General features: G+C 48.1%; 1 pseudogene; it reads left to right on the top strand.

Moving 5' to 3' along the window:
* The first annotated feature begins 21,289 nt into the window (after nt 1-21,289).
* Nucleotides 21,290-22,934, top strand: LOC105720691 (probable RNA-binding protein 23; annotated as a pseudogene).
* Nucleotides 22,935-23,042: the final 108 nt, after the last annotated feature.

The raw sequence follows: 23,042 nt of genomic DNA, 5'->3' as shown, positions 1-23,042 counted from the left end.
TGGAGGGAGGTGGAGATTCCATAACAGGAATCTCTGCAATGTTGCATGAATGTGAAGACAAGCCAGCACACAGCTCCTACTCGCCCTGGGCATGGAAGGGCAGGAGGCACTGGGCAGAGAGAGTGGACAGGACTTGGGGGACCGGAACCCCGATAGGCCACTGAGCTACATCCATGGCCTCAGGAGACCAGCATGGTGGGCATGCTCAGTGAAAGAGGAGGCAGAGAATACACAAAACAGAAGCCAGAAAATAGCAGCAGGAACGACCCCAATGCCTCCAGTGTCTGTGCTGCTTTATGAGGCCCTGCCTGAGCTTAGCCTCAGGTGTCATCAATGAGACCCTCTGTGCCACGCAGGGGTTTTTACTCCTGTTTTACAGAAGACAGGGGTGAATCTGAGGACAACTCAGTGACCTGCAGGAAGGCCTACTGCGAGTGAGTGTCAAGAGCTGGGAACCTCACACTGTGCTTTGGCTCCCAGGCCAAGCCCTCTTCCGTATCCTGCACTTTCTCCCAGCCTGAGAATGAATCAGATGCGAAATGAGCCCTGGGGAGAGGTGCCTTCTATTAGGCGGTTATCTGCAAGGCCTAGTTCCAGTGCTAACCATACCTGCTGTCCTAAAAGCCTGGATCGTTCCCTTCACTGTCTCCCTGGTAACTCAGTTCTTATTCCAGGGAAACAACCCTCAGTCTAAAGAGATACTGGAGGATGTTTCAGTAAGTTAAAAAAAAAAATGGTAAGAATTTCCCTTGAGTCCGTATTATTTTGATCTCCTCCCTAATGCTCAGATTTATTACTTATTTCTAGACCTGGAGCCTTTGTCAAAACATAGCTTAATCCCCATTCCCTGGGCCTGAGACCCTGCACCCCTTACACTGCCTGGATTCAGGTCTTACCTGGGGCAACCTGACCAACAAAAATGCACAAGGCCAGGAGCCAAAAACAGAGAATCTTGATGGAACAGAAGGAAAAGGTATGTGCCCCGCAGCTGAGACCATGAGGCCCACTGGAAGAGCCTCTGTTTCTGCTGCTCCTGGCTGCTTACACAACAGATCTGGAAACGTTGCCTGTTCTGAGACTTCATTATAAAAAAGGCTTCTTATCTGTGCAGGGAATGTTTTCCACTGAGCAGCTTCATTTCTACCCTTTTGTTGACGGTATTAACCACATATTTAGGTGGGAACGGCCTTATACTTAGCTCCAAGGCTGGATGCTTGGCCCACATACCTGACCGTAGAGTTCAATGCGCCTCAGGGAATGAAGCAGGGCCAGGAAGGGCTTGGAAAATGTCTGTCCTTCTCTTTTTAAGAATGGAATATGACCTCTGTCATGTCCCAGCACAGAAACAACCTGTGTGGTGATGACTTCTGCAGTGAGTTGACTTGTCATTGCAGAAGTCAGCACCAAGTGTCCACCTGTGCCTCAAAGCCAGATTCTAGGACAGCTGGTAACAGACAACTCAGCAAGGGGAGACCAGGGACCCAGGGCAGGTCACTGTGATGGGGAGTCCCACATGCCAGCAACCCCTTCCCATCATACATATGCAGATGTACACACCCATAGCTGCACATCTATGTGTGCACTCACACATACACACACATGCATACCTAGTCACACCAGAACATACATGCATGAGCATACATGCACACCTGCACACACCTACATGCACACACACCCCCATACATCACACCTGCACATATACACATCCATGTCTGCACACACCTACATGCACACACACCCATACATCACACCTGCACACGTACACACATGCATGTCTGCACATGCTTACATGCACATGCACCCCATACACTCATACCTGCACATGCACACCTGCACATATACACACATATACCCACATGCACACCTGGCACACACCTATGTGCACACCCCCATACACTCACACCTGCACATATACACACATTGATACCTGCACACAGCTGCACGCACACGTATACACTCACATACATGCAGATGTACACACATATACACTTGCAATACGTACAGACACTTGCACACATGTAGATACGTGCACACCTGCACAAACCTACATGCACACATGCACATGTGTACACTCACATACATGCAGATACACATGCATGCGCACCTGCACACACATGCATTCATACACACCCCATACACGCTCACACATCCACATGCACACACATGCACACCTGCACACACCCATGCCCATACATGCACACACACATATACATAGTCTGAGTGTTTTTCTATTTACTGGTAGGAGGGTGTCTGCAGAGAACATCTCTGTCTCCTGCAGGAATCTGTTTTCACCCTAGCTGGAACAGGGTTGGTCCATGACTCCCTCTCTTAACCTGGGAAGCTTTCTGAATCCAACCTTTGGGGCCAACTGGAAACTTCTTTGGGCTTTTTCGTCTCTGCACCATTTGGAGACCCAGGTGAGAGGGGTCCTGCTGGGTCCTGGCATTAAGAAAGCTTCTCTCTGGCCAGATCTATGTCCCTTCTCCTCATTAATCATTCTCTGGGTTCTTGTGACCTCAGAATTATTTGCCCCAGCCTCTGTCTAGGGCCTTTGGAAGTTTCTCCCTTGGGTTGGAACCCCAAGGTGAGACCATGCTCGCTGGGTGTGTTATAGGCCCGAGTGGTAGCTGCTGTAAGACCATGACACAGCTTAGAGGTGCAAGCCAAGGGGTCCTGTGTGGGAGTGCATGAGACCCTGGAGGCCGAGGATGGTCTTGGCCGTAGGGAGAGAAAGGGGAGGGGCTGCAGGCCAAGGCCCTGTCCTCTTTGTGCTGTCTGATTCTGGTGCAGGACTTGCAGGGGTCCAAAGGTCCTCCATTTTACCTAGTGGTCTAGGTGTCTTAGGAGCATAGGAGGAGAAGGTGAGAGGATGGAACATGTTCTAGTCAACAGTGTGACAGTCTGATTTATAACTGTTAAATATTAGTCAGTTGGCACAGGAGTCTCTTTGTGTTCTTCTCAGAGCCCTCAAATATTTGTGGTGGGACTGAGCTGCCTGCAGGGGAAATCACTCATCCAACCCAGGGCGGGACCGCAGCTTGTGCCTGCATTGACAGTTGGGTGCAGCGCTTCTAAAATCATGGCTGTTTCCTGAAGCTCTAAACTTCAGTCTGTAAACTTCTACTACCTCCTCACTTGGCTTTTCCCTCCGATCAGCCGCTGAGTCTTTCCACTCAGCCAGCCCAAGGGAGACGTGTTTCTAACTGCCCGCATTCTGCTCTACTGCATTTCTCACGGCTTATCTCATCTCTGAACTGGGCCCTATCCCAGGGAGCCGGAGGGGCTGGCTCCTGCACTGGAGGAGAACCACTGCCTTCGAAACAGCCCCAGCCCTTCACTTCTTGTTCCAGGAAACGTTCCGCAAGAGGAGACCACAAGTTAAAGCCTCTCCACCTGGTTCTTTCACTCTCTTGTTTCAAGAACAAACAAGGCGAATTGCAACACCCACTGAAAACAGTGGAGCAGGATAGAGTTGGCATTACCTACCTCCCTGGGAACCGTGGTCCCAGCACCTCCAGAGACTTTCTACAACCTTCAGGCAAAGCTTTCAGAACTTGACCATGGGGAATCCATCAACTCCCTGCTTAGCCTCAGATGTCCCCCTTATGCTCCTTGGTCTAGAAAGAGCAGTGAGTTTGGAGTGCTCCATCTGGCCTGTGACCCCTGAAAATCTGAGACAGGTCTCAGTTCATTTAGAAAGTTTGTTTTGCCAAAGTTGAGGATGTGCACCCGTGAGACAGCCTCAGGAGGTCCTGAGGACGTGTGCCAAGGTGGTCAGAGCACAGTTTGGTTTTATGCATTCTAGGGAGACATGGACATCAGTCAACACGTGCAAGATGAACACTGGTTCAGTCTGGAAAGGCAGGACAACTGGAAGGAAAGGCGGGAAGACTCAAAGCAAGCGAGGAGGGGCTTCCAGCTCACACGTAGATAAGAGACAAGTGGTTGCATTCTTTTGAGTTTCTGATTAGCCTCTCCAAGGGAAGTAATCAGATATGCATTTATCTCAGTGAGCAGAGGGGTGACCTCGACTAGAACGGGAGGCAGGTTGGCCCTAAGCAGTTCCCATCTTGACTTTTCCCTTTAGCTTAGTGATGGGGGAGGAACCCCAAGATGTGTTTTCTCAGACCTTGGATATTTCTGCTGAATTTTCCATTCTGCAGATGTGGCACCTGGGTTCAATGAGGCTTCTGTCATCCCCTAGATTTGAGTTTTTGGTGTGTCAATATGAAATTCTAAAGATGCTATGATAGAAGCAGATTTTTGCTGGCTTTGAAGTATGGCATCAGAGATACAGTAAGGCCAACGGATCAGGACACGATGTCATTGAGAAGGGGGTTGATTAGACTCACAGATTCTAGGAGGGGCACACAGAGTGGGGGCGGGGGTCACATGGGGAAGCCCTGGGGCTAGGAAGGGAATTGGTTAGACTCACAGATCCCCAGAGGGCACACAGAGCGTGGGGGTCACATGGGTGAGCCCTGGGGTTAGGAAGTAGAGGAAGAGAGAAGGAACTGCGGGCGAGAGCCTTTCTTGTGATTTCCATGGGAAGAAATGAGAAGACAGGGCAAGCAGGTTTAGGATTTGCTAGCGTACATAATTTCAGCAGCTCTGAGGCACAGAGACTGTCCCTAGTCATCTGGTACTTGGTTCTGGGAAGATAGAGGCCAGTGGATAGAGACCGGAGTGTGAGAACCTCCCGAAGGAAGGAGTTGAGGATGTGGGCTCTGCATTGGTTGGTTTGCATTTGAAACGGGTGCTCTCAGGAGAGTTGCCTACTCTCTCTAAGAACTGGCTAACTCTGAGGGGCAAGGCCCCAGATGTCAAGGCATGAGAATACAGACAACGAGAGATACGGCTAATCCACTGCTCTAACACGCCTTCCCTCAGCTGTGGCTTTGCGGTGGCTCTCAGTAGGTGGACTGTACCGTGCTGACCTGCTGACATAGGGCCTGATGGTGTGCCTTGTGTCTACCAGAAGGAAGCAGTGGCCGTGTGCCTGTTCCAGAAAGGACAGCTTGTGTCTCAGCTCAGCCCACAGCCCTCAGCCCTCAGCTCCCACGGGGAGAGCCTGTCATGGCAGCCCCCGTTCACTGAGCATGTGTCCCCGAGAGGGCCACACACGGAGCAGCCCTGAGCCCAGTCCAGAACTGGCAGCAGAGGCCACAGAGCCAACTGCAAATGGCAGGACATGCATGTCTGCGGTTTTCAGAATCGGAGATTTGGGGACCTTTGTTCTTGCAGCAAAATGTGATGAGTATAGACACCTGGGATTTTGGACATGTGGTAATGTCCAAGAGCTGATGGGGCTTCAGATCTGCACTGCAGGCTTCACTTTTTCCTGCCAAAACTGCTGTCAGTCCTAGTGGGCTTCTGGACCACAGAAGGAGATCTTCGAGACCATCTTTGTCTTTGACCTCACCCAACTCACCCATGCCAAGTTTACCTCACCGGTTTTTACCTCCTAAATGTTTCTCGAATCTTTCTCCTCCTCCCTGTTCTTAGTATCTTAGGTCTGGCTTCCATTCTTTCTCCCAGGATTAATAAAAGAGGCTCCCCCGTGGGCTCCCCACGCCCAGAATTCCCTTTGCACCTTACATCTGTACTCCACCCAGCTGTTAGAGGGATCCCTCTAGGATTCGTGTCCTGGGGCTGCTGTAACAAAATATCAGAAACTGGGTGGCTTAAAACCACAACAATTTATTGCCTCACTGTTCTGGAGGCCACAAGTCTGAAGTCCAGGTGTTGGCCGGGCCATGCTCCATCTCACGATGCTGGGAGAGGATCCTATCTTGCCTCTTCCAGCTTCTGCTGATGGCTGGCAATCCTTGCATTCCCTGGTTTGTAGAGACAGCATGTCCAGCTACACAGCCCTGTGTGTCTTCATGTCGTCCTCTCTCTGTACGCCCATCTCTCTGGGTCCAATTTCTCCTTTATATAAGGACGCCAGTCCTACTGGATTAGGGCCCACCCTAATAACCCATTTTAAGTTGATTGTCTATGCAAAGACCCCATTCCTAAATAAAGTCACTTTCTGAGGGACTGGAGTCTGGACTCGAATATCTCTTTCTTGGAGACACAATTCATGCCATAGCATAATGTATCTGAACTTCATGTCTGAGCATGTCACCTCTTCAAGGACCCAAAGCCACCTGAGGCTTCTCACCTCCCAGGCTGTGCCCCCACCAAAGGCCAGGAGCTGTCTCCTGGAGCTTGGACAGCAACAGGCAAACATGTTCCACCTTCCTGGGGCGTCATCTTTCCTCTCAGGTTTCATAAACGGTTATCTGTAATGCAATGGAATGGAATAGAATGGAAGGGACATAGGCCTCTGCTTGATCAAATGCAGCTTTGAAGGTATTTGGAACATCCAGCAGGTAGCCCCTTTGGTACCAGTGGGGCCTTTATTCTCCTTCTCCCATGCAGGTGAAGCAGGCAGGGAAAGCATTTGAGAAGGTCTTAGCTACAGAAAAAGGCCCAACATAGTTAAATTGTGCACGGTTATCCAGCATGGGTTATCCAGTCTTAGCTCAACTCAGCCATTGGCTCTCTTGCTAACGCATTCCAATGAGGTAGCATCAAACCATTCCTGCTCAAGCCTTTGCTCCTGGGCTATTTGCTGATCCCAGTTTTTCCCTTGTCCAACAGGCCTGACTCCCAGTCAGCCTAGAGAATACCTTCTCTGATCCTCTAGGTCTTTCTACTCTGAAATGGTTACATTCCCCATGCTTGCGAAAGACATCTTCAACGTCTTTATCTCTGCATGTTCTTGTATCACATTACAATTTGTAATTGCCTTTGGAATGTGGCAGCTCACATTAGCAGGTGAATTCTTTGGAGGAAAGCAACTTTAAAAAATATTTTAAATTCGTCATGTCCTTGACATTTAGTGGAGTTCTTCCTGGGATATACTAGACACTTAACACATGCTTGTGGAAAGCTGGTGATGTCTTACTTCACTACAATAAAAAAAAAAAATCTGTCTTACCTTTCAAAACCTTAAAAATAATGCAAAAAGCCTTTGAGGCAAAATTACATTATTTTGTACTAATATTCAGAAGACTTGTATACATTATGAAATAATTGATTTGTTTGAATTTTTTCATTTCCAATTACAATAACAATCCATTTTTTTATAATAGAAAAATTAGAAATACATATAAAAGGAAAATTAAAATCACAGAGAAAAATAAGTCCAGATGGATTAAGGACTTGTTTGTGAAGGCAGAAATTTCAGTTAATTTGAGTAAAGTAGTGTGCAATCTTGATTACCTCAAGTAGGAAAGATTTTTTTTTCTTTTTTTGAGATGGAGTTTCACTCTTGTTGCCCAGGCTGGAGTGCAGTGGTACAATCTTGACTCGCTAAAATTTCTGCCTCCTGGGTTCAAGTGATTATTTTGCTTCAGCCTCCCAAGTAGCTGGGATTACAGCCAAGCCTGGTTAATTTTGCATTTTTAGTAGAGATGGGGTTTTACCGTTTTGGTCAGGATGGTCTCAAATTCCTGACCTCAGGTGATCTACCCACCTTGGCCTCCCAAAGTGCTGGGATTACAGACGTGAGCCACTGCGCCTGGCCGAGGAAAGTCTTTTTCATAAGTCACAATAACTATGAACCGATGAAAAAAAGTCTAGTATGTTGTTTACTCCATTAAAATTAAGAATTTCCTTTTTATGCCAAATACACTGTAATGGAAGTGAAAGCCAATTCAAAACTGGAGGAAGGTATTCTTACAAATATACTTTACAAAATATAAGTGAGTCTGAATGTAGAAGTGACAGAAAGCAGCCAGTTCACTGCCACACTCCGCACTGAAAGCAGATTTTCTGCCAAGAGGTGAATTTGCTGAAAGTGGACTAATCAAATGATGGATGTGCTAAACAGAAGGATTTTCAAAGTCCTCAATTTCTCTGTGTCTTTTTCCTATCAGTTTTGTTTCTGTGGTTTGTCACAAAAACTGTTTCGTATTTAAAATCCAAGTACTTCAAAAATGCCCGTTATTGGCTGGGCATGGTGGCTTATGCCTGTAATGCCAGCACGTTGAGAAGCTGAGGTGGGCAGATCACTTGAGTTCAGGAGTTCGAGACCAGTCTGGCCAACATGGTGAAATCTCGTCTCTACTAAAAATACAAAAATTAGCCAGGCATGGTGGCGCATGCCTGTAATCCCAACTACTCAGGAGGCTGAAGCAGAATTGCTTGAACCCAGAAATTGCAGTAAGCTGAGATCATGCCACTGCCCTCCAGCCTGGTTGACAGAGTGAGACTTCATCTCAAAAAAATAATTAAATAAAAATGCCCAGGTTTATATAGATAGGTGTGTCAGGTTGACCTGAAATGAAGTTTGCGATCTGCATTTTGCAAGTTCATGCCTGCCTGGGCCCCATGCTAGTCCCACGTATGATCTTGCTCTGGTGCCTGCCCCTGCCATCTCCCATTCCACCCTAGTCCCAGGGACTGACCCTACTCCCTTCCTTCCCCATCTCCTGCCCACTTTTCCCCTCCCTCCGCCAGCTCTGGTTCACCCTAGTCCTTCTTTGCTCTTGAGGTCAAAAGAATCTGGTGAATTTAAAGTTGCTGGACAATTGGTCACTGGGAAAAATGTACTCAGCGAGTTTTTTTTTTTTTTTTTTTTTGAAAATTAAAAAATGGAAAATCGGTCATTCAGAGATTTGACTTGGAGCCCTGGGGAAGAGACTTGGAGCCTCAAAGATGGTAGTGGCAGGTGAAGCCCTGGGTTACCCTTACTGGCCACTAGAAGGCGGCCCCGAAAAGGTGAAGATCTGGACCCTGCAGAAACCAGCTCTTCTTCCACCAAACCTTCTGTAAAGAGCAGATGACTGAAGCTCGTGGGTGTTGCATTAAAAAGTGAAATACAGGTGCTCACCTGAAATTGCAGGGTGAGGTAATAGGTGGAATCAGGGGCGTAGGACTACCTCATTAAAAAATTTGTCATGTAAACAGGAATGGAAGGAAGAGATGGTTTTCTCTTAACAGTGGCCTGTGAAGGTTCCCTGGTGGGGGTGGTGGGTGGATGGGGGAGCCCCTGTAGCTACAGATGGACAGATGGAGAGCATGGCAACCTCCTGTGTCAGGTCCACCTTCGGAGTCTTTTCTTGTTTATTTGGTAACAGGGCTGTTTGTTGGCAAGAAGGAAAGAAAAGGGTTTTAAGAGATTCACAGAAAAACATGGGAATGATTTAATTTTGTTGAACAGATTTGGAGTTCAAATTTGTTAAGAGCTTAACTTTAAAAGTTGCCATTCAAGAGGAATGCAGGAAAGGTTAAGGATGCTTCGTGCAGAGGTGGAGTTCTACTAATCCGAAGGGTCAGCCCCCCAGGACATGGGATGTCAGTGGTCCCGATGCTTGGTTGCTCAGGGGGAATTCGTTACTCAGGGTTTATGACCCTGTAGGTTAAAAGACTTTTATGGTCTCTGTGATTGTTTTCTTTGTTGTGGCAAATGCCCAATCATGACGATACCTATAAAAAAAACAGAAAAGAATAATCAGTGTCAAAAAGATCAGACTAAAAGTCACGCTTCTCTTTCCTTCATCCTGTTTTCTTTCTTTTCCTCTCTCCGTCCTTTCTTCCCTTTCTCCTTCCTTCTGTCTGTTTTTGTTTTTCTTTCCATCTCTTTCTTTCCTTTCTTTTCTTTCTTCCTCTTTCCTTTTTTATTCTCACCTCTTTTTTCCTCGTCAAAGGATTTGATTACGTTTTCCTAACATGCCACAACAGTTTAACTAATTGCATCTAGTTTTCAATACCATATTTTTCCAAATTATTTCATTCAAATTCAACCTTTTAAGGTTCTGTTATTTTATTTTTATTTTTATTTTTATTTTTGAGACAGAGTCTCACTCTGTCACCCAGGCTGGAGTAAAATGGTGCCACTCCGACTCACTGCAACCTCTGTCTCTCTAGTTCAAGCCATTTTCCTACCTCAGCCTCCTGAGTAGCTGGGATATAGGCACCCGTCATCATGCCCAGCAAACTTTTGTATTTTCAGTAGAGACACGGTTTCACTATGTTGGCCAGGCTGGTCTTGAACTCTGGACCTCAAGTGATTCGCCCTCCTCGGTCTCCCAAAGTGCTGGGATTACAGACATGAGCCACTGCACCCAGCCCAGGTTCTCTTTTGAATTCATTCCCACGAGCCTTTGTGTTTTTAGTAAATTTGGCACTCTCTGTCTTTGTGATGTCACCAGCCTTTGCAGACCTTCAATGCCCCACTCCTGTCCCAGTGTGTCACATCATGTCCTCTGTTTACAAGCCTGGAGGGCATCCTTAGACTTGGCTAACTTGGGCTCAGCTCTTGTCTGGATGTTGCTGACTGTGTGGAGTGGATTATTCTGGGATGGGAAGGGAGGAGCAGGGAGGGAGGGGCTGAGAATTGGGATTTGTGCTGGGGCGTGTGGTCTAAACATCTGCTGCATGTGTTCAAGGATCTGTTAGTTTCTGCTAGGGTCACCGTGGAAGTGGCTGGACTTAGACCATTTAGTTGACATGTTGTCCTGTAACCACCCAGTGGGTTCACCCTGCCCGCTGCCTAGACAGACCCGATATACCAAGACAGGGAAATTACAAGGGAGAAAAAGTAATTCATGCAGAGACCGGATTTTTATTGTTACTGAAATCAGTCTTCCCAGCATTCAGGATCAGAGGTTTTAAGGATAATTTGGCAGGTATGGGCTCAGAAAGTGGGGAGTGCTGACTGGTCAGGCTGAGGATGAGATTATAGGGGGTCTAAGTGCACTCTTGCTGACTTCTGTTCCTGGGTGGGATCGCAGAACTGGTTTAGGCAGATTATGAGTCTGGGTGGTGTCATCGGCTACACTGGAGTTTAGGGTCTGCAAAATGTTTCAAGGCCTGATCTTAGGTTTCACTACAGTGATGTTATTCCCAGGAGCAATTGGGAGAGATCAGACTCTTGGAGCCAGAGGCCCCATGGCCAGGAAACCATCGTCTTTGTATCTTTGTAGCTAATTTGTTACTCCTACAAAGGCAGACTGACCCCCAGGCAAGAAGCGGTTTTTTAGGGAAAGGGGCTATTATCCATTTTGTTTCAGAGTTTAAACTGTAAATTGCTTCCCAAGCCTCCTTCTGCCTACACAGGAAATGAACAAAGGCAGTTTAGAGGTTAGAAGGAAGAAGGGGTGCCTTAGGTCTGATCTCTTTCACTGATATAATTTCCTCAGTTGTAATTTTGCAAAGGCAGTTTCAGTCCTGCCCCTCATTAGAGGGCCACTTGCAGAGTGAAAGGGTCCCAAAAGATAGAGCTGTTGCCTTTGATGGGGGTGATGGAGGAGAGAGGCTGAGCCTGACCCCATGTCCCATGCCAGTGAGTGGGGCATCAGGAAAAAGAAGGAGCTTCTTTAACAACGGAAAGCTGCTAAAAAGCTATAGAATTGAACGGAGAGACCGTTAGCAGTTTTGGGGAGAGAAAACCATTTCAGGTTTGCTACCTGTGACAGAAAAATATCTTGGGTTCCCGAAATCACTAAGCTAAAAGGAAAAGTCAAGCTGGAAACTGCTTAGAGCCAAGCTGCCTCCCATTCTATTCAAAGTCATCTCTCTGCTCATGGAGATGAATGCATATCTGATTGCCTCTTTTGGAAAGACTAATCAGAAACTCAAAATAATGCAACCAAACGGTGCCTAACCACCTTGGGCACATTCATCAGGACTTCTGAGGCTGTAGGGTGTATCAGAATATCACAGGTGTGCCTCCTCAACCTTGGCAAAATAAACTTCCTTCCTTCCTTTCTTTTTTTTTAGACGGAGTTTCGCTCTTTTTGCCCAGGCTGGAGTGCAATGGTGCAATCTTGGCTGACCACAAACTCCATCTCCCGGGTTCAAGCGATTGTCCTGCCTCAGCCTCCTGAGTAGCTGGGATTACGCCCCCATGCCGGGGTGATTTTGTATTTTTAGTAGAGACGGGGTTTCTCCATGTTGGCCAGGCTGGTCTCGAGCTCCTAACCTCAGGTGGTTCGCTTGCCTTGGCCTCCCAAAATGCTGGGATTATAAGGTGTGAGCCACCATGCCTGGCCTGGCACAAAATGAACATTCTAAATTAACTGAGACCTGTCTCAAATTTTTGGAGTTCACATACCTATCGAATCCCATCAGTCAAATCAGTTATAACACTTTGCTGAGTAAATTCTCATGAAGTTTTACAGTTCAATTACCATATTTGCCATAATTTTAAGGGAGAAAAACAAGAGTCCGAGAGTTTTAAGTCCTTGTCCAGGAAGACACACTAGTGCGTGAAGAGGAACTGGACCCAAGGTCTCCTTCGCCTTCACCTCTCTGGATGACTTCTAGTCTGTTTGGCTTCACTTGTGACATCCTTTCCGCTACAAAGCCTTTCAAATTTCCAGTTGTACCTGACTTCTGTCTTCTACATATATTCTGATTCAGCCCTGAGTCACACTCTAGGCCACAGTTGGAGGCTCTTCAATCCACAGAAGCAGCAAAACCACCTGGCGAGAGACGGGGGCAGATAGAGGCAGCCAAGGAAACCAGGTGTGGACGGGCGGGTTGGCTCCTTCGCGCTGGCTGGCTGGACGAGGTGACTCAGGTGTCCCGACCAGGACACCTCCAAGAGCAAGATGGGGAATAAGGAAGGGATGAGCTGAATTCTGGTTGCATGTCAGGGGCTGGCTGGGCTGGATGAGGGCCACACAAAGGTTATCTCACTGAATCCTCATGCCAGCCTGGGGCGTCCATTTATTCTACTCACGTTTATATGCCCAAGAATGCAAGAATCAGAGAAGTCGAGCAGCTTGTCCAAGGCCTGGGTCTGTTTGACTGAAAGTCAGCCTGTGGTTTCCTATACCACTGGGGGTTCAGGGTGACCTGCTTTGGTGCTGGGTCATAGTTGCTGGGACAAGAGATTCTCCAGTAGCTGAAGGGAGGGGATTTAAAGGGAGCTGAGCTCACAGAGCATGGGGAGATGAGGAAGAACACACTAGAAGCTCTGGCTCAGGTGGAGGCAGGAACACTCGGATGAAGTGTTGTTAACCACCAGGTGACGGCTGTCCTAGGACAGGGCATCTCTCACCACTCTCTGCCCTGGTTTCTTCAGGAGTCACTGGGCTGGTTACTAAGCTTGTTTCTCAGCCCCAAGCTCCCTACTCAGTACCTGCTTTCCAGTGTGGTGTGGTGTGTGCCTGGGAAGGGCCAGCTCAGATCTGCCCACAGGGCAGAGAGGGAGCAGGGAGGCTGGTAGGGAGGCTGTCGTTGGGGGGAAGGCTAGTGGGGAGGCTGGCAGAGGAGGGTAGGTTGGTGGGAAGACTGGCAGAGAGGGGGGAGGCTGGTTGGGAGGCTGGCGGGGGCAAGGCTGGTGGGGAGGCTGGTGGGGAGTGGGGAGGCTGGCAGGGAGGTGGGGAGGCTGGTGGGGAGTGGGGGAGGCTGGCAGGAGTGGGGGAGGCTGGCAGGAGGTAGAGGAGGTTGGTGGGGAGGTGGAGAGACTGATGGGGAGTGGGGAGGCTGGCAGGGACTGGAGAGGCTGACAAGGATGGGGAGGCTGGCAAGGAGTGGGGAGCCTGGAGGGGAGGTGGGGAGGCTGGTGGGGTGTGGGGAGGCTGGAGGGGACAGGGAAGGCTGGTTGTGGGGGAGGCTGGTGGGGAAGTGGGGAGGTTGGCAGAGTGGGGAGACTGACTGGGAGTGGGGAGGCTGGTGGGGAGTGGGGAGGCTGGCAGGTGTACAGGAGGCTGGAGGGGATGGGGAGGCTAGAGGGACAGGGGAGGCTGGTGGGAGGGAGGTGTAGAGGCTGGTGGGGGAGGCTGGCAGATGTGGGGGAGGCTGGAGGGGATGGGGGAGGCTGGTGGGAGGGAGGTGTGGAGGCTGGTGGGGAGTGGGGAGGCTGGCAGGTGTAGGGAGACTGGAGGGGACAGGGGAGGCTGTCAGAGAGGGGCTCTTTCTGTGGCTGCTTCCTGAGGTCTCCACAGTCTGTGAGTGGCCCTCCTTCCCTGCATGTACCCCCACCTGGCAGCAGCAGTTTCTTTCTGTGGCAGCAGCTGGATTTGATTTTGCAGCTTTTCCAACCTGGGATCAGCCTCATAACACCTGGTTGGGACTCGGTAAGGGCCTGCAGAGTGAGGCAGGTGGTTGGCTGGGTCTGCGTCTGCAGTTCTTCCTGCCACTAGCAAACTTCCTCTGGACAAGTGGCAGACCCAGCAGCATAATTTACACCCAGAGGGTGGTTTGCTTTTCACCCCATGTTAGGTTGCTATCAGTCTGCATGGAAAGTCTGCTGTGAATAGGACTCTGCGAGAGCCAGGGTTACAAAGTGCTCTGAGACACAGGGCTGCTCTCCGGGCTGCGCTGGGGTCCAGATGTGAGAGGCGGTAGAAGGTGCGGGGTGGGTGTGCAAGCAGAGGATGCTCAGGAAGTTTGGGTGGTTTAAGAGAAGAATGTGTCAACCTACCATAACAGAAAGGGTCGGAAACTAGTTTGCAGAGGGTTTATTCAAGTGCAAAGGTTGAAGACCGTCTCTGGGAAGCACAGATTCCAAAGAATGGAAGTCAGTGTTACCAAGTGTAGAGATTTGAGATTGCTTTATATAAACAAAGCTCAGGGGAGTTTCACAGAATTTCAGCATCTATGTGAGGCTTAATGCATAGTTCCAACGATCTGTTTACTCAAGGGGAGCCTCTTTTGGAAAGCTATATCTAACATTCCACACTGCTATCTAGGCTGAGTTAGGGTCGGGACTCTAAAGGAGGTGGTTAATCTATAACAAAGGTCTGTGATTAGAAGGCAGAGTTCTGGTCTCTGGTCTTTCCTAGTCATTTACAGAACAAGAAGAATGAGAAAGAGGGTTAAGCTGCAATCCAAGCAGCAGAATTGCAAAACACGTTACATGACCCAGTTCACAGCCACACCTCTCTCAAGGCTTGAAGAGTCCTCGGGGTTCCAACAGCTTTTAAATTTGATTTATTTTCACAAACACAAATATATATTTGAATATCCTAGCTAGAAAATGTCCAGGAATGCCTGGAGCATAGATTTTAGAAGACTCTGTAAGATTAATAAACAGGAGAGAAATGCTCAGAACAGGTTTGGAGGCACAGGTCGGGGACAGAGAGCCATGCCCAGAGAGGAAGGAAAGTGAGAGCTGGCGTGCTTCCTGGGAAAGGCGCAGAGGGAGGAGCTCTTAGAGAAGGAGGTAAAATGGGATGTGAGGTTTATGGGATTTCAGACACCAGGAGAAAGTTAGGCTTTGCCCAGTGATCACTGTGGTGACTGCTGCCTTGAACAAATGGTAGGCGACCTAGTTAGAGGTAGGAGTTGAGCTTATCTAGCCAGGTATATTAGCCAGTACACAAAAGCCAGGTGGAAGTTCAGCATATTTATAGTTGCAATGTGTGTTTCTACACCGAGTCTACCGTGCCCAGCAAAGTGACATCAGACACTTTAGACAGAATGCCCCACAGGTGTGGGTGGGGAGGGAGCAGGGCTGGCACCAGTGTGGATGCTTACTGTGTGCTGCACGTGAGGGTCTGCTGGGGGCTGCGGCGCAGCAGAAAGAACTATCTTTAGAGCCCCTTAGTGGAGACCTGTTTTTGTGACTTGTCAGGAAAAGACCAGTCAGGTCAGACATGACTTAGCCCAGGAGTGATCATCTCTGCAAGTGTTCCCACGTGTTGATCAGTGAGCCTGGTTTTTAGAAAACAGCAAAACAAAACTGAAACACAGGCAAAAATAGAAACTCAATTAAGCAAGGCCCTTACCTTCTGTAGGTGTCTGGTCTCAATGGGTAGAGTGAATCCCTGGGGGGTGGGGCGGGAGAGGTTATGACACCTCTCTGCACGCCTGGTCTGATGTCAGTTACAATAATCAAACACACAGCAAGACCCCTGGCTGGCTGGGGAGGGGGCCTGTCTTTCTGGGGCCAGCCCAGGAGAAAGTGTTCTTCCTGGGTGTGTGCCCAGGTCACTGGCCATGGGACATGCTTCAAGGAATGGGTCTGCTAGGTCACAGTGTTCCTGGACCAAACTGAGGATTGGGCTGCTGTTTCTGTGGCCCAATAACGAGATGTAGATGAACTGGGGAGAAAGAAAATTTTTATTTCTGTAACCGGTTGCAGGGAAAAGGCCTGGAAATGATGACCAGACCAACTCAAAATTATAAAGTTTTCTGGAGCTTATATACCTTCTAAGCTATATGTCTATGTGTAAGTGTGCATTCGTCTAAAGGCATAAGTGATTAACCTCTTTTAATCCATAACTAAGGTCTCAGTCCTGAAGACTTTCTCCTGGATCTTCAGTAAGTTTACTTAATCTAAATGGGTCTAGGTGCTGGGGTGATTACCCTTATCTTGTCTCCTGCAGAATCGTAAAGGTTTGAGGAGTCCCTTTAGACCCCAACAAACTTGGCTGTGAAGGCCTGGGAAATTTCTTCAGATCCCCAGTAAAACTTGTTTAAACCTAAAAAGTCCTGTTAAGAATTTCTGACTGAGAGTGGTGGCTCACGCCTGTAATCCCAGCACTTTGGGAGGCTGAGGTGGGCAGATCATGAGGTCAGGAGATTTGAGACCATCCTGGGTAACATGGTGAAACCCTGTCTCTACTAAAAATACAGAAAATTGGCTGGGCGTGGTGGCATGCAACTGTAGTCCCAGCTATTTTGGAGGCTGAGGCAGGAGAATTGCTTGAACCCAGGAGGAGGAGGTTGCAGTGAGCCCATATCATGCTACTGTACTCCAGCCTGGGTGACAGAGCAAGATTCCGTCTCAAAAAAAAAAAAAAAGAATTCCTTTGTTATATTTTGTCATGCTTCAAGGCCCAGGAAAAGCCTAGGCAAAACTTTTGCTGGGCTCTTTGTTAGCTTCCAGCCTTTGTATAAGGGCACTGGCTCAATCAGCTTTTAATGTTTAATCTAGCTACTCAGTCAGTGCTGGGACAGTTGTAATGGAGGCCTACGTTAATGAGACCTGGCTTGCCACAACAGGGCAGCAAGAGAGGCAGGGGAGAACCAGGGAAGGTGAGGCTGAGGTGGGGTGAGTCCCCAGCCCCAGCCCCCTGGTGGACCTCTGATCCTCTGGCACCTGAGTGAGCTCCGGAGACAGCCAGCTGGCCTTCGTCTAGAGGAGAGCCTGTCTCCCATCCTGTTATGGGTGTCTCCTCCTCCCCTTCCAGGTCCCGTGGATAATGACCAGCAGGGTGATCGCCAGTAAGCACCAGTGTATGTGCCTGTCAACAAGGGAACAAGTGAATCAAGTCCCTGTGTGGTTCACGGAGGGGGAAGATCAGGTTTCGCTTGTCAGGAATGGCGGTTGTGTGCACTTCGAGATTATGCTAATGAACTTGGAGGGCTGCACCCTGTCCAGGTGGCAACAGGGCCGTTCGTCTGCACACGTTTGGTCAAAACATTCCACACCGTTCATTTGTCAGAAAGGAATTTTCCATTAGGTGGACGAAGCACTGTCAGAGGGAGTTACGCTGAGTTCTGAGTCACTGTTCAGTCTGGGCCGGTTGGAAGCAGTTGGGTTGGATCTCAGCATTCAGGTTTGACATGTTGGGCAAGGACTGCTCTAAATGGGAGCTTTTCCCTCTCCATTCCTCAAGGATCTGAAGGACCCAGCAGCCTTTCCTTAGGTTGTCTTCTGTGCACAGCATCTCTTAAGGCCATTCTAAAACACCACTCCATGGAGCTTAAAGCACCCCGTTTTTTCCCTCAGTAGGGAGAGTTCTGCGGCTCCTTAATCTAAAGCCAGATGGATGCAGGTAAGAGAGAATTCAGAACTCCAGGCTGCCCCCATGGTGAATAGGCTGGGTAAGCACTGTGCAGTCCTTAAAGGGGACCACAGGCTGGGCGCAGTGGCTCACGCCTATAATCCCAGCACTTTGGGAGGCTGAGGAGGGTGGATCACGAGGTCAAGAGATCGAGACCATCCTGGTCAACATGGTGAAACCCCGTCTCTACTAAAAATACAAAAAAAAAATTAGCTGGGCATGGTGGCACATGCCTGTAGTCCCAGCTACTCGAGAGGCTGTGGCAGGAGAATTGCTTGAACCTAGGAGGCGGAGGTTGCGGTGAGCCAAGATCGCGCCATTGCACTCCAGCCTGGGTAACAAGAGTGAAACTCCATCTCAAAAAAAGGAAAGGGGGACCACAGTGGATGAGATGAAGCCAGTGGGGCACTGTGTGTAGTACAGAAACAGCAGGACATATACCCAACGGCATATATCCAATGAGTACAATGCTGAAAAAAAGTGTGTGTGCCAACCAGGTCTGGAGAAGTATGCTGGCAAAAACAGGCTAACAGTAGATTTGATTGGAAGTGTGGCATTTTCAGCAATTTGTGTTATAGCAGTTTTGTATTTTGATTGATTGTGACAAGAGTATATTTTTCTGCTGATATTGGTCGGTTCTCAGGCTTTGGTGGAGTGAAACAACCTTGATGAAAAGTGAATGGTACAAGAAGTCAGTGAATCAGCTTTCAGATCTGTCCAGAACACAGCAAAGGGGCACTCACCTGACAGCTCACTGCATTTCTTTTAAAAACCTGTTCTCTTCCAAGATTTGAGACTAATAATAAAAAAGCCTTAGGTGGCTTTTGTTCATAAATTACCATCAGTCGTGATCTAACAGGTGAGATAAATGCAGGGAAATAGGTATTTCTCCCAAGCCTTTGTATTATTATGATTTTAAAAACTACTGTTATTTTTCAGTATTTTGGATACTTCATGTATTTTCAGAAGAAAGCAGCCATGAAAAAGTGTATGTTTATTGGGAGTTTGCTAGAAATATCCATTTTCATGGAGGTTCTCATTTTAAACACTGGAAAGAATCAGTTCTATCCCCTAAACCAGAGGTTGGAAAACGATGACCCATGGCCAGACCCGGCTTGCTGCCTATTCTTCTGAACAGTTTTATTGAAGCACAGCCACTCCCATTTACTTACAGGTCAGGCAAGGATTCTTTCGCTCTGCAGCAACAGAGTTGAGTACTTGCGACAGATGGGATGTGACTCACAGAATTGAAAATATTTGTTACTTGGCCCCTTAGAAATATTTGCCAACCCATGTGCTGAGCCACTGACTGCTGTCTAATCCCACTTGGCAACCACTGGCAGAAGATCTATGGTTTAAACTCCTCCTGGTCACTAATACACATGTAATTAGGGTCCATTGATACAGGAAAACTGTCGCTGTTTTTGTTTTGAGACAGAGTCTCGCTCTGTTGTCCAGGCTGGAGTGCAATGGCACGACCTCGGCTCACTGCAATCTCTGCCTCCTGGGTTCAAACAATTCTCCTGCCTCAGCCTCCCAAATAGCTGGGTTTACAGGTACCTGCCACCACGCCTGGCTATTTTTTTTTATTTATTTTTTGTATTTTTTTCAGTAGATATGGGGTTTTGCTATGTTGGCTAGGCTGGTCTCAAACTCCTGACCTCAGGTGATCCACCCACCTCGGCCTCCCAAAGTGCTGAGATTACAGGTGTGAGCCACTGCAGCTGGCCAGGAAGACTGTTCAATATAGGGGCCAAACAAGGCCATGTGCTGGCTGTTTTGTCTCTTTTCTCTCTTTTTCAGCAATCATACTCCTTCTTTTTCCTCATGGCATTGGTTTTTTGGAGAAATGAGGTTATTTTTCCTGTAGAATGTGTTATGTTCTGGATTTGACCGATTGCTTCCTCTGCTATTGTTTTGCTTGTTTCTGAGAGTCCTGTATTTTCTATCAACTAGTAGTTAGATCTAGAAACTCAATTAGTTTCAGGTTCCATTTCTTTGGGCAAGAATTATTCATGGGTGGTGCTGTGAAATTCTTATTACATCACAACAGGAAGTCCATTAATGCCTGGTTGTCTCAGTTTTAGGGAGGGTACAGCCTTAACCCTCACTTATCAAATTCCCTGCCAAGCTCTTCACCAAATGGTTCTACAACAGTCCATCGGTGATTGTTTTAGAGCTATAATTTCATTCAAGGTTGCAATATGGTGATTTTAGTATTCTATCATCTCTTCTTCATTTAGTAGTTGAGGAAATTCTATAAAGAAGGCATTTCTTTAACTATTGTCCACCCTGAGTGTAAATTAGTTCAACCATTGTGGAAGACAGTGTGGCGATTCCTCAAGTACCTAGAAATAGAAATACCATTTGACCCAGCAATTCCATTACTGGGTATATACCCAAGGAATTATAAATTGTTCTGTTATAAAGACACATGCACACGTATGCTCATTGTGGCACGTGCACATGTATGCTCGTATGCTCACTGAGGCTGCCATTTCTCCAAGTAGTCCTGGTCCTTTTCAGTGGCAATGAACATTTGGGGATCATTGCATTAGTGCTGGAGGGCTTAGTGTTATTGTGTGGTCACTGCATTTTCAAGGGCAAAGGTTAAGAAATAAACATTTTTTATTAAGAGGGGGAAAAAAGTCATAATGTTACAGTGATAGTTGCAATTCAAAGTAAGATTACAGGATTTTAGGTCAGGTGCAGTGGCTCATGGCTGTGATTTCAGCACTTTAGGAGGCCAAGTTGAGCGGATCACTTGAGGTCAGAAGTTTGAGACCAGCCTGGCCAACATGGTGAAACCCCATCTCTACTAAAAATACAAAAATTAGCCAGCCATGGTGGCATGCACCTGTAATTCCAGCTACTGGGGAGGCTGAGGCAGGAGAATTGCTTGAAGCCAGGAGGCAGGGGTTGCAGTGAGCTGAGATTATGCCGCTGCACTCCAGCCTGGGTGACAGATCAAGGCTCTGCCTCAAAAAAATATGCACAAATACACCTATACATACATACATATATATATATATATGCACATATATATATATGCATACACACACACGCATATATATTATTATAGGGTTTTAATGTAATCTTTCAATTTTATTTAAATCTTATGTGCAGAAAATCTTAGTTCTTTTGATTATTATTTCTCCCCTTTTGCCACATTTTCATTCTGAAACATTTCAGACCTACTTGCAAGTACAGTCCCAAGAGCACTTGTGCAACCAGTGAGAAGACGACCACCTGTGGACCAGGAAGCATGCCCTCAGCAGGCAAGGGTTGGACTGCCCGGCCTCCAGAACTATGAGAAATCTATGTTGTTAAAGCTCCCTGGTCCATAGTATTTTTGTCACAGTTGCCTGAACGGACTAAGAAACGACCCGCTGGAAGACGGTGGAGCTGACACCGTTTTGCGGGAAGAGGAGTAGCTCTACCTGCACTGCTGCTTTTCTTGCCTAGACTCTAGGAAATATCCGAGCTTCACTCCCTACAACATGCCCAAATGAACGGAGAGAACCGGGGCATCCCTGCGGGGACCCAGAACTGATCTGGCAGAATGGCATCTGATGACTTTGATATAGGGATTGAGGCCATGCTGGAAGCTCCCTATAAAAAAGACGAAGGTGAGCAACAAAGGGAAGTCAAAAAGGATCATCCTAGCAATACCACCAGCAGCACCAGCAACAGCGGCAACGGGTCCAGTGGAAGCAGCACCATTGGGGAGATAAGCAAGCAAGAGGACCCCTGATTTGGAAATACCAGGTTTTACTTGGCTTTAGGGGGAAAATGGCCTCTTCAGATGCCTGGCAGCTTTCAGGGCTGAAGAAGAGGAGTCGGAGCCATAGTAGAAGCAGGGATAGAAAGTGCAGTCGTAGTCGAGGCCAGGATCAGCATAGATGGAGAAATAGAGTCTAAGTCGAGATCAGCAGCATCATAGATCGGTAGCTGGGATCATCGACATAGTGAGTCATGAAGTCGCGACCATCGTCGTGAGGATCGTGTGCGCTACAGGAGTCCTCCACTTGCCACTGGTCATAGGTATGGACACAGTAAGAGTCCTCATTTCAGAGAGAAGAGCCCAGTCAGGGAGCCAATTGATAATCCGAGTCCTGAGGAGCGTGATGCCAGCACAGTTTTCTGTATACAGTTGGCTGCCCGCATTAGGCCTCAAGACCTGGAGGACTTTTTATCTGCTGTAGGCAAGGTTCGTGATGTACGTATCATCTCAGATCAGAACTCACGCCGTTCTAAGGACATTGGCTATGTGGAATTCTGTGAAATCCAGTCTGTGCCACTGGCCATTGGGCTAATTGGGCATCGGTTGCTTGGAGTGCCTATCATTGTACAGGCTTCACAGGCAGAGAAAAACCGACTGGCAGCCGTGGCCAGCAACCTGAAAAAGGGCACGGGTGGACCAATGCGCCTCTATGTGGGTTCCCTGCACTTCAGTATCACTGAAGACATGCTCCGAGGCATTTTTGAGCCCTTTGGTAAAATTGATAATATTGTCCTGATGAAGGTCTTGGATACAGGCCGCTCTAAAGGTTATCGTTTCATCACATTGTCTGACTCTGAGTGTGCCCAGTGGGCCCTGGAATAGTTGAATGGCTTTGAGCTTGCTGGTCGACCTATGAGGGTTGGCCATGTGACTAGTGACTGGATGGTGGCACAGACATCACTTTCCCTGATGGGGACCAGGAGCTGGATCTGGGATCAGCAGGTTGACGTTTGCAGCTTATGGCCAAACTGGCAGAAGGCTCTGGAATCCAACTGCCAACTACCACTGCTGCTGCTGCTGCTGCCGCCGCCTAAGCTGCTGCCTTGCAACTGAATGGAGCAGTTCCCTTGGGCGCCTGAACCCAGCAGCTCTGACTGCTCTGAGTCTAGCCCTGAACCCTGCCTCCCAGTGCTTCCAGCTCTCCAGCCTCTTTACCCCCCAGACCATGTAAATCGGTGGCACAGCAGACTGCCTCCCTGTGCCTCTGGGTCCTGCTACTTCACATCTACTCTTCCATGGCCCCATCTCTCCATTTTGTGGACCAAGCCATCCTGAGGGCATGGACATTGTCTCTGAGGGAATTGGGGCCACCCTTAAGACATCAAGAAGAGCTCCTGCTCATGGCCCCACTGGAAACGGACTCTGTGAGATGACCACCTTGCCCTTTCCTACACCTTAATGATTCCTCAATTCCTCCCCCATTGGGAAGGCCATAGGGCATTAACTGAAGGCACTGACCTCTCCTTTTCCTGTACCTTTATCCTTCATTCTGTCAAGGAAAACTCTTAGGACCTCTGAAT

Source organism: Aotus nancymaae, unplaced genomic scaffold (assembly GCF_030222135.1).
Source record: "Aotus nancymaae isolate 86718 unplaced genomic scaffold, 86718_ANA_hifiasm-v0.15.2.pri h1tg000090l, whole genome shotgun sequence".
NCBI classification, from domain to species: domain Eukaryota; kingdom Metazoa; phylum Chordata; class Mammalia; order Primates; family Aotidae; genus Aotus; species Aotus nancymaae.
This window is presented reverse-complemented; position numbering and strand designations above follow the sequence as displayed.